Here is a 12,207-nt window from a genome sequence, read left to right on the forward strand (position 1 = left end):
ATTGTTGTTGGCTTCCAAAAGTTACTGACTATGATTTCCATACCTGAGCTCCTTATGTGATCTCATTCTATTTTCTCTCTCTCTCTCTCTCTCTCTCTCTCTCTCTCTTTTATTTGGATTCCGTTATGTCTTGTATAAAGCTTACTGTTTGTAGTGTCGTACGCAAATTTACTCTGTGTGATTTGTAGTTTGATGTATTACTAGTTGATTTATTAAAAACCCATATACTGCAAGGTCAACGGTGACTTGACTTGATTCTGGAAGGTCAAAGGTGACTAACCCTGACTCTGGAAGGTCAAAGGTGACTAAACCTGACTCTGGAAGGTCAATGGTGACTAACCCTGACTCTGGAAGATCAACAGTGACTAACCCTGACTCTGGAGGGTCCACGAGCACCTGACTCGGCTAAGGAGGGATAATCCAAATTCGTTGTCAGACATGCCAGGGTCAAAACCAGAAATGCAGTGCAAACAAAAACAAACAAACAAACAAGAAAGGAATAGGAATGGGAACTCAGAATATGAGGAAGGAAGAATCTCGGGAAGCGAGAAGACTGGACATACGAAGGGTAAGGACACCATACAAACAACAGGGAAAGACTGGTATTTATAAGGAGGCTAATGACAATAGATTGCCTGCACCTGGTGCAATTAACTGGAGTTTAATTACTGTGAAGACAGGACCAGACTAGAGGAATTCTAGTGCCTATAGTGAAGTCCCTAAGGGGAAGTGAGCCCACTATTGGACACCCAGGGAAACAGAGACTAGACAGTGTGACACTGATGCACTGTTTTGTGTTTATTTTGAATGATTAAAGTTTCATTTGATTGTCCGCCGGTTCCCGCCTCCTTCTTCATGAAGAATGGCATCTACGCTAATATTAGTGACGTGACATTCAGCCAAGTATGGTGACACATACTCAGAATTTGTGCTCTGCATTTAATCCATCCGAAGTGCACACACACAGAGCAGTGAACACACAGACACACTGTGAACACACACCCGGAACAGTGGGCAGCCATTTATGCTGCGGCGCCCAGGGAGCAGTTGGGGGTTCGATGCCTTGCTCAAGGGCACCTAAGTCGTGGTATTCCTGCCGGCCTGGGACTCGATCTCACAACCTTTCGATTGGGAGTCCGACTCTCTAACCATTAGGCCACGACTTCCCTAAAGGAGCATGCATTCCCATACCGGGAGTCGAACCCGGGCCACCTGGGTGAAAACCAGGAATCCTAACCACTAGACCATATGGGATTTAGACTGCTAATTTAGTCTGTTTAGTCTGTCCGGATCCAGTACGTATCCAGACCAGACCAGCCCCAGATACAGATCCCCTGTAAAGACCTTGTCTCAGATGACCATCAGGACAAGACTACAGGAAACAGATGATTCTACTGCACAATCTGACTTTGCTGCAGCGTGGAATTGAACTACTGGATTTGTCTGGTCAGAGGAGAACTGGCCCCCCAACTGAGCCTGGTTTCTCCCAAGGTTTTTTTCTCCATTCTGTCACCGATGGAGTTTCGGTTCCTTGCCGCTGTCGCCTATTATAGAAAAATTTATATTTTACTCTTTCTTATTTACATTCTTAGACATTTAGTGGGTTTTCATATATTTGTATTTTTTCTTTCGATTTAACTTGTATTTCTCTCTCAGTATGTATGTTTGTCACCTGAAATGCAACGAAGACATCACACAGTAAAACAAAGAGCCTTTGAAGTCTTTAGTGCGGGTGTCACACCTGGACTCATTTAGTGTGTTTTTGCCCGTGACCCAGTTTCTGTCTTTCCGTGTTTTGGTTTGATTAGTTCCCAGGTGTGTCTATTCTCTTCCTCATGTGTGTTAATTTAGTGATTCCATCCACCTGTGTTTCCCCATTATCCGCTGTACATAAGCCTTGTCCTTTCAGTTCTGTTTGGTCGGGTCTCTTAATTTGCTATTAACGTGTGCCTACCTCTGTGCTCCATGTTGGATATCTCCTGTGTTGGATATAATAAAAGCCTTATTTCGTTTATCCTCGGCTCCGTGTTCCTTCAGGCAGCGAAAACCGTGACAGAAGACCCGACCATAAAAAAAAAAAAGTTTAAAACTGCGTCTTTCCCTCCGTTTTGCTTTCGTTTTTTCTCAGTCTTTTTGTTTTGTAGTGTTTGATGGATCCCCTCTCTAGCCCCGGATTCCTCCTTCTCATGCTGGAGCAGGAAGGACGCTCTCTCGAGGACCACACCAGACGGTTTCTGCTATTAGCTAATGCCACCAGCTACCCGGACGACGCGCTCTGCACCTTCTACAACACCAGCCTGAACTCCAAGTGCAGAGCGTTGTCGCCCGAAGATGGTCCTCGGGAGGATTTCGCCACATACGTGGAGTGGACTCTGGCGAGAAATGGCTCATCTTTCACCGTCAGCCCCATAGAGGATCTCGCCAGTCCCACTCCCTACCCAGAGACCAGCCAGCCACCAACTCGCTACACGGAGCCAGAGCCCACCGCAGCCGCAGAGCCCGAGCCATCCACGGACAGAGAACAGGATCTCGAGAGCGCGACTGACCAGGTGTGTGAGCCGGCAACACCGTGCATCGTGGGAGTCCTCGTGGAGATCGAGGGCGTGGAGGAAAGCCCTGCCCACACTCCTGCGACTGAGGGTGAGCTGTATGCAGTCTCTGAAGATCATATGGAGCAAGTTCTGGATCTGATGGACTGGTCTATGGAGGTAATCCCTAATTTTCCTGTTTCCCCGCTGGTTCCGTCCAGCCCTGATTCCCCTGTATACCCTCTCAGTCTCCCACTCCTACCTCCTCCAGTCATTTCCTCTGCTCCATTTCCGCTGGTTCCGCCCAGCCCTGAGTTTTCTGTTTCTCCGCTGGTTCCGCCCAGCCCTGAGTTTTCTGTTTCTCCGCTGGTTCCGCCCAGCCCTGAGTTTCCTGTATCTCCGCTGGTTCCGCCCAGCCCTGAGTTTCCTGTATCTCCGCTGGTTCCGCCCAGCTCTGAATCTTCTGTTTCTCCGCTGGTTCCGCCCAGCCCTGAGTTTTCTGTTTCTCCGCTAGTTCCGCCCAGCCCTGAATTTTCTGTTTCTCCGCTGGTTCCGCCCAGCCCTGAGTTTTCTGTGTCTCCGCTGGTTCCGCCCAGCCCTGAGTTTCCTGTTTCTCCGCTGGTTCCGCCCAGCCCTGAGTTTTCTGTGTCTCCGCTGGTTCCGCCCAGCTCTGAATTTTCTGTGTCTCCGCTGGTTCCGCCCAGCCATGATTTTTCTGTTTCACCACTGGTTCCGCCCAGCCCTGAATCATCTGTGTCTCCGCTGGTTCCACCCAGCCCTGAATCTTCTGTGTCTCCTGTATTCCCTCCCAGCCTCCCTCTCCCGCCTCCTCCCAAACCTGCTGGTCCCTCTACTCCTCTTTCGCTGGTTCCGTCCAGTCCTGATCCTCCTGTCCTTCCTCCCATCCTTCTCCTCTCTCCTCCTCCTAGACCAGCCAGTTCCTCGCCATCCCTGCTGGTGCCAGTCAGTCCCGCAGCTCACCCTCAGTCCGCGCCATCGGGGTGCGATGGTTCGCCGCTGGACTGCCAGTCTCCAGCTCCGCCTTGGCGCGTTAAGGCCCTGTCTCCGCCTCCAGCCTCCGAGCCCTGGACTCCTCCTCGGTCCTTCGACCCAGCGGCTCCGCCTTGGCTCTTAGCTCCCTCGTCTCCACCGTGGCCTGTCATCCCACCTGCTCCACCGGGCTCCCTCGTCCCTCCGGCTCCACCTTGGTCAGTCGTCGACCATCCGCCGCCTCGGGACTCCACTCCTCTGGTTCCACCTCGTCACTCCATCCCTCCGGCTCTGTCAGGCTCCTCCTTCCCTCCGGTTCCACCTCCATCCTCGGTCACTCCGGCTCCACAGCGGTCTGCCAGGACCCCGCCTCCACCTTGGTCGCCTGAGCCTTCAGCTCCACCTAGGCCCTCCGGATCCTCGTCGTCACCCTGGCTCTGCGGCTGATCTGCTCCATCTTGGGCTCCTCACCCACCGGTGCAGTCTCCGCCTGTCGGCCCCCTGGTGTCGTCGACCCTTCCTTCACCATGGCTCCTCCCGCCGTCGACTCCACCTTGGATCTCCGTCCTGGCTGGTCTCTGGTGGACCATCTGGCTCCTCCTGCTCCTGTCTCCTCCCTGGCTCCTTCCTCCGTCTCCTCCCTGGCTCCTCCTTCTGTGGTCCCTGTCTGCTGGCCCCCTGCTGGGAGTCCGTCCTCCACCGGAACCTCCTCCCAAGTTCCCACCCACGCCTCCCCCTGTTGTTTCTACGGTGCGAGGACGCACCTACCGGGAGGGGGGAGTACTGTCACACCTGGACTCATTTAGTGTGTTTTTGCCGTGACCCAGTTTCTGTCTTTCCGTGTTTTGGTTTGATTAGTTCCCAGGTGTGTCTATTCTCTTCCTCATGTGTGTTAATTTAGTGATTCCATCCACCTGTGTTTCCCCATTATCCGCTGTACATAAGCCTTGTCCTTTCAGTTCTGTTTGGTCGGGTCTCTTCATTTGCTACTAACGTGTGCCTACCTCTGTGCTCCATGTTGGATATCTCCTGTGTTGGATATAATAAAAGCCTTATTTCGTTTATCCTCGGCTCCGTGTTCCTTCAGGCAGCGAAAACCGTGACAGCGGGCAATTTACTCAGCAAAGATCAGAGGGTTTAGCCATAAATAAAGACCTTTGACCTCACAGGTGTGAAGATAATAAAAGCCCAGGGGGATAGTGTGGAAGATTTTTATTAATTAGATTTTAATCAATCAAGAATAATCAATGTGAATATAGCCATTTTTGTTGCTAGTTGTTTTTCCATTATAATCATATAGGTAATGGATAGAAAGGAATATGCTTACATGCTGGAATGTTCAGAACTAAGGAGAAACATATGGTCAGACAAGGGCCTTTCCTTATACCAAAACAAGTAGGGGCCTCTCCTCCCTAGGGAGGGATCAAAATTTCAAGCATAAGGAAAAGTTTGACTATTTGGAAACGCCCTGTATAGGGTATATAATGAGACGCAACCTAGCATTTCGGGAGATCTCCTTGCAAGGACCTCTCGGCTTTGTTTTGCTTAAAATACAGTCTTTTCTTCTGAGAGAAAAATCCCTGACTGAGTTCGATTCTTTGGAGAACCGGCAAAATACACCACAGATTTGGCGACCCAGATGGGACTGGAAAGGAGCAGAGTGGACGACTGCTTTTGAGCTGACTGATGAGCAACACACACACAGTGGTGGCCACCATAGAATAAGGTAAGCATTTTTGCTTATATAATTAGTGTGTGTTGTTGACTGGTCAGTTCTGAGTGGTAAGGACACTTAAAATCTGCTCTTCCAAATTTAGAAAAATAATAGGATATCTAAATTGAAAAAGGGTTTTACTCCAGAAGAAATAACTGCATGCACATATTTGGTTTATTAATAGGAAAGCCTTGGAAAGCAAACTTGATTTAAAACAAATATGGTGTAGGCAGAAAGACATAGTATGCTGTGGTCTGTGTTTATTGGATAGCTGTGCCAGGTAGGACAGTGATAAACGGATAAGCAGATTAATTAAGGAATCGCGAGGAAAAGTCCCACGGATACCGCTTTGAGAAAGTATAAGTGAAATTCTCGGAGGACAGAATAGGTGGGCCCTTAAGGAGCTCTAGGTAGAGCTGTGTTTTGTTGTGTGGATGTATCTGTGTCCGGACTAATTAATGTGTAAACAAATAAATTCTGTGTTGGGTGGGTAAAAGTTGCGCACCATTCTTGGACCGTCACTTCAGGGTGGCTGGGTGGAGTTGGACGCAACTAGTATCCACTTGAGAGGGATGAATGTTTGATGAGCCTTGATAATAAAAGGACAATTAATGACTGATTATCCCTTAGATAAAGGGAAAAAGTATGCAAGAATAAGCACTCTGGCTCAATAAAGAGTGCAGAAAGTGTGAATGGAAAATAGTATCAATAAAGTTTGAACCAAGATCTATAATAGATTTTTGCATTTTGGATGTCTGTGTGAAAGGGGGAGAAAATTTTCTGAGCCCAGCGCAGTGGGAGTGAGAGCAAGGGAGGAAGTTTCCACTTTAAAGTTGTATTACATGGGTGGAGCAAGAGGTGCTCTCCCCTCCTGGACCATCACTTGGGAGCGATCAGGTTACAGAGACGGGTGTGGCTGGTGTTTAGAAAGGAGTGCAGGAGCCCTAAAACAATAAAGTTAACTGTATGAAGGTTGTTTTAGAGAAAAATAAATACAAATGTTCCAAGAAATGGACTAATATAGAGATGGCAGATATGGTGGAATATAGAAATAATAATAAATTAATTAAAATAAGATATGCATTTATTATTTAATAACTTGTCTGAATAGATTAATTTAAAAGATGCACGTGCTTAAAACTTTATATCTAATATGTGAAGACATCTAAAAATGTGTATCTTGTTATCCCTGGGACACAGTATGAAAGTTAATCCATTACAGAGTTTCAGAGATTGGGCTTGTGTAAATGTAAAAAATAAAATAAATAACTTGTGCAATGTGGAATGAAAGCAAGATTGGGTGACCAAGTTAATAGACATTTTGATTTAAAAGCCATAGGCATTTATAATAGGAAGGGAACTAGTTGCTTAAAGAATTAGATTTAATTATTTTATTTACAATAATAGGAATTATTTTATGTTGGTTAGGAAACATTAATTCACAAATACCAGATTATTCTCAATCATGTATGCAAATTTAGAAGAAAAATGATGATTGAAGTCCTTATTTTACCATATGCATGTCTGACTGTAATAAAAGGAAGGTTTATTTTATTTTATTGCAGTATACGTAGATAATAAAAGGTAGCTGATTTCTGCATCTTGAAACGAAGAAAAATGCTTTCTATTTTCCTGCAATGAAGAACTTGCTTTACTAACATAGAATAGGAGAACTGCTGTTTTCAACCAGATGATTTTGTTTTATTAAGGGACCACTGAAAGAAGAGGTTGAAAAGTGAAAATTAGAAAAAGAGCTGACTGCTCAGACACAATTTGGTCAGAAGTTACATAGGTACATTTGATTAATGCAGTCTCTGAGTGTTAAACTTTCAGATGATTTCTGGAACAGTGCCTTGACAAAGGGAAGCAATGAAATGGAGTCTGTCGAGGAATGGCAAAGCAGCAAACACAGCTGCAGAGAGAAGAAGAGGGAGGGGCTGATGGATGTTCCCCTCGCCTCCTGAAAGAGAAGAACACACTTCAGCAAGGAGAAAGACTGAATCAAAGCAGGAAAAGGTGAAACTTTCACTTCATTTTTCCTGAGGGTGAAAAGAACATTATGAAATGCAAAACTCTCAGAAAGCAACCAGAAGCCAGACTGAGAAGAAGCAGAGAAACAACGGAGACCGTACGCCACAACATCAGGTCTTTGAGTGCCATAACAGACTGACGACCCAGTACAACAGCCCAGGCCGATGATGTAACCAGAAGGACTTCCATCCCTTCTGTGCACAGGTCCTGCATATTCAATGAACACTATAGAGACTGCTTCAGATGTTAATTATTTTATTTTATTATCTTATTTACTATGTTTTAATCTTGATTATTCACTGGTCTCACAGCACTTCTTTAAATACTGTGTTTTAACTAACTCTCTCAATCTGCTTTTCAATAGGTACCAGTCCAGCCTCATGTCTTAAAGGGACAATAAGTAACTTAGGTATTTAGGTATTTAAATTAACTTTAGGTATTTTATTATCTAAAATCAATATTTTTATTCATAAATATGCCCTCAATGGTGTACAAATACCTATGCCAATGTTTAAACTAATCCTTGTAAATGAAGAATTTATTATCTTTATATACATGGGACGGGTAGGTCGACGGAGGCTTCCATGTAGTTCCGCCATCTTGCAAAACTATAATAGCAGAGAGGGACAAAAAGTACTAAGCCAACGCGTTTCCACAGCGTGTTTTCGGTCAGAGCCAGAAACGCAGGTGAAGAGCAGTGAGAGGCGCTTGAAACTGCACCGGCAAGTTTAAAAGTCTGGATTGCATTCTTATTATGGACCATACATATGCCGCGCCACAGGAGAAGAAAACATCGTCGCCAAAACAGTCAAAAATAGAACGTAAAAGGAAACGTGACCGTAGATTACAGAAAACAAGAGTTAATGTCGGGGAAGCTTTTTCTAGGTGGAAAGAGCTAATGCTTGATAAAGATTTCAAAAGAGACGCTGAAGTGGCCAGTTTTCTTCTCGACAGGTAAGTCAGTGTTACAATCTATATTATAATATTTTTTTTATATCTAACAATGCATATAATTCAGAAAATATAACGAATAAAGAAGACATAACTACTAATTACAATATTTCATGTTTTCCACAGTCAGTAATTCATACTGTAACATTCGTTTGTTAGTTGTCATGTTGCAGTTTGTTTGAAATAACACACCTGTTCACCTGAAGGAAAACTCGACGAAGTGCTATTAGAAGACATCCTGTCAAAGCTTTTTGGTACATATCGCCTACCGTAGATGCAACGCGCATTTGAAAAAGCGAGGCGCTGGAGAGCAAAATTAGTTTGAATGCAAAATACAATTTCACCACTAGATGGGAGTAATTCCTACTTAGTGTCCCTTTAAGGAAAAAATAATACTTTTGACAGACAGAAGTGAGTACTTGACTCATCAATCCAAAATCATGAAATCACATATACTGTCATCACTGGGGATAACAAAAGATGGAAATGTTGATGGCCATGGATCCAAGATTTACAGAGATCTCCAATCTTCTTCTCAGAGTCGCTCATGAGCAATAACAAAAAAGGTATTTGACTAAACTTTAAATTAGACAAACACATGACATTTGAGAAATGATAATTGGCTCTCTCAAATGCCCAATGCCTAGGCCTAATATTCTAAACAAATTTATCTATGAGATTTTGGAAAAAGGAAGGAAAGAAAGAAAAGAAAAGTTTTTGGCCAAAAAGGGGTGTGAAAGTGTGTGAAAAAGTATGAATGATGGTGTTGTATGGCATGAAAGAGAGTGTCTGACGAGACACTGAGGCAATTCAATCAATTTGCCCAAACAGCTGTATACAAATTTGAACGTGGGCCCACAGGGCAAACTTATGCCCAGTAAAATAATGACCATGGATGAATTTGGTTAAGTTTCCTGGTCAGTACCTAGGTCTTTGTTGTGGCAGAAAGAAAAACAGTGCCACACATGTGCAGCGTATAACATGGGAAGGCAGAGCAAAGCAAGCTTGCTCTGTCCACCCCACATCTAACTTTCTTTTCAGCATATCATGATGAAGCTGATTGTGTCAAAAGGATAAAAGATTATCTTTCTGACTGTTAAAATAAATACAGTGGGTTGAGTGTTTTCCAGGGCAAAAGACCTATGGTACTGAGCAAGATAGGACTAGATAAAATATCCAGTGATATAGTGGAACTCAGTTTACAAAACAAAGAGATAACTGAATAAGCAAATTGTTGAGAATAAAATTGAGAGAGAGAAAAAAAAAAATAGTAACTGGAATTGTGAAAACTCAAAAAGGGGCCAAGACAGCCCTCAACCCACATTACATTTCCACAGGTCACACCAAGAAGGACGACTGGCAAGATGAACAAATTAGCATGCTTGATAACACTAACAAAAAACTCTGAAGTTTTCCATTTACAGGTGACAGCAGTTCCAGTAAGGCCAGGGAATGCTTCGCTCCATTAAAGAGAACCAATGAGGGTGCAGTTATGATGTCAAGAGAGCCTTGCATTAATCAGCAAAACGGTTACAGAGTGACACCTGAGTTCACATCTCTAACCTTAAAATACTCCAACCAGATTCAACAACTCCACACAAAATGAAGTGAGGGATGAAGGGCGTGCTAGTAACGACCCACCCTTGCCAACGAGGGAAAGACCATTGCAACGACTCGCAAAGAGTCTCCCTGGTGAAGATGGAATGAGAGAATGATGGGACTGCTATTGAGATCAAAATACTTGGGAGCAGATATGAGCCAACAAATAGAAAAGAAAAAGTGGAAAGAGAATTTTAAGTAATGGTAGATGAAGAATTTGAAGGTTATGAGAAGGGAAATATGGATGTAGGAAGATTTGAAGGGAGAATAGAATGAAAGGAGCAAAATAGAAAAGCTCAAGATTTGTGAATTGAAGAAGGAAAAGTATGTGTTATGTTTGGGGGACAATGCTGTATTTATAGAAGGGAGCATTTAATGAAGTAATGATCAAATTGAAAAGGCTAAGAATGGTAGATAAAGAAAATGTTGGAAAAGATAATAAATGGCGAGCATAGTTTATAACTAAATAGGGAAAGTTTTTAGGAATTGCATTATTAACAGGAGATTTACTATTTTACTGTATACTTCCTATATTGAGGTCACTAGTCAAAGCCACAGCTAAGCAAATTAAATTCAAAGATATCAAGATAATGGGAAATTGATACATAAATCCTCTTAAGCACAAATGCTATTTTGGGGATTTCCGTTTTTCATTTTCCTACCTAATTTTGAATGCCTGCCTATACTAATGCTACAGTGTAAGCTCAGAAAGTTTGGTATAATTTCAAAGGAAACCCTTTGAAATTACATAAAACACTGTTGAAATTGATAAAAATGACAATATATGCTGTCTGTGTTATTATAAATAGGGAAAAAAACAAGGCGCTTTTTTATTTTATTTGTGTAAACTGAAGTTTGAAATGGTATAACTCAGGCATTGAAGGGGCTGGCAACTTCAGACCAATGTCTTGTGCTTGTTCCACTTGTGAGCTATTCGAGGAAAACAGAAATTTCTTTCTATCCTAATCTATGCAAAAGTTATTCTATTCCAACTGAAGGAAGGAATAATACCATTTTTGTATAAAATTTTTGTCTAAATAAGTATGAAGTCATCTTTTGCACACTTGCAGTATGGAATAATGTGATCTCTGTATATTATTTTACAGAAAACACTCAGAAGTTACATAAAAAGCTGCTGTTTGTGACAAATAGTATTATTTATGTTGTTTCACATATGATGAACCATCTCAATACAATGTGCTTTTTTGTGTGTGGGTTTTCTGAACAGTCTTTGAAAGAGAATAAGTCAAATTACACAATAGCAACATGCATAAAATTATAAAAAATATCTGGTCTATCACAATCTAAAATAGAATCCACAATCTCCAGCTTCATATCGTTTCATTTATGTATATTCTGCATAGTGTAGAGATTGGGAGACCTCGCCTGTCTAATTCATATATAATATTTTGATTTTTTATCAGCGTGTCTGACTGTTTCGGTTCTGATTCAGCGTAAACAAGCTCCCCGAAGCTTTTGCGCGAACTTCGGAGCGTCAACAAACTAATTTATGTTTATTCCCCCAGTACTGTACGGATTACTGTACATTCACTGAGATGCGGTCGAACACTGCACAGTTATGAAAATAAACATATTAGCTTATTGCTAGCGAAGCTTCCAAGCCTCAGAATAAAGAATCAAATGTATGAAAGCGAGTAGCACGCGTATAGGCTTACCAGATGCGCGTCCTGACCTCTCCACGGCGAAGGTGGCCACCCAGAACTTGTTTTATGAATATTATGCATTATAAATCCGGAGATTCGGCCATTTGTAGTTTTGCCTCGCGTGGCCTTTGTTTAGAAGCAGCAAAAAACTCAGTTTCCCAGACATCAGTGCGTCACACACAAGCGGAAAGGAGTGGGCAGTCGCTGTCCAGTTCCAGCACCCCCGCGGTGCTGAATCACACATTCGATTGGAGGGAACGACTTGTGAATGGCAGCAATTAGGACAAATAGCGCTTCACAAAAGAGGTCAGATGTCTATAGCAGAAGAAAGGCTTTTGCACCCTATCAATATGAGTTGAAGATCTGTCAACCATACAGCCTTTGGAGCTCTTTTGCGCACTTGTACAAAACGCTTTATATCTCAGCAATGGAAGCACGCAGAAACGTAAAAATGGTCTTGTTTGAAAGAAGAGATTCTAATCTAAAAGATTTTATCGAGTATATAGGTATGCGTGGCTGTTTGCGGCTGACTGAAGCGGTGCAAAATGTATAAATAATAAGGTGAGAAATTTTACATCGCGATTCTGTTGAAGATCATTCGATCTGTGATTGTCACACAATAAAATGATCTACATCATCAGATTCCTGAGAATGAGAGCTTTCTTGTGATATATGACTTGACTGTTTTGTGAAAAATATTTTAAATACACATTCTTACGAAAACGTATTC

At 42.9% G+C, this 12,207-nt stretch overlaps 1 non-coding gene across 1 annotated transcript; it reads right to left on the minus strand.

Annotated features, from left to right (window-relative positions):
* Positions 1-1,182: 1,182 nt before the first annotated feature.
* trnae-uuc (transfer RNA glutamic acid (anticodon UUC)) lies at positions 1,183-1,254 on the minus strand. Its single transcript has one exon. It is a non-coding gene; the product is annotated as a tRNA-Glu (tRNA).
* Positions 1,255-12,207: the final 10,953 nt, after the last annotated feature.

Source organism: Carassius gibelio, chromosome B19 (genome assembly GCF_023724105.1).
Source record: "Carassius gibelio isolate Cgi1373 ecotype wild population from Czech Republic chromosome B19, carGib1.2-hapl.c, whole genome shotgun sequence".
Lineage (NCBI taxonomy): Eukaryota > Metazoa > Chordata > Actinopteri > Cypriniformes > Cyprinidae > Carassius > Carassius gibelio.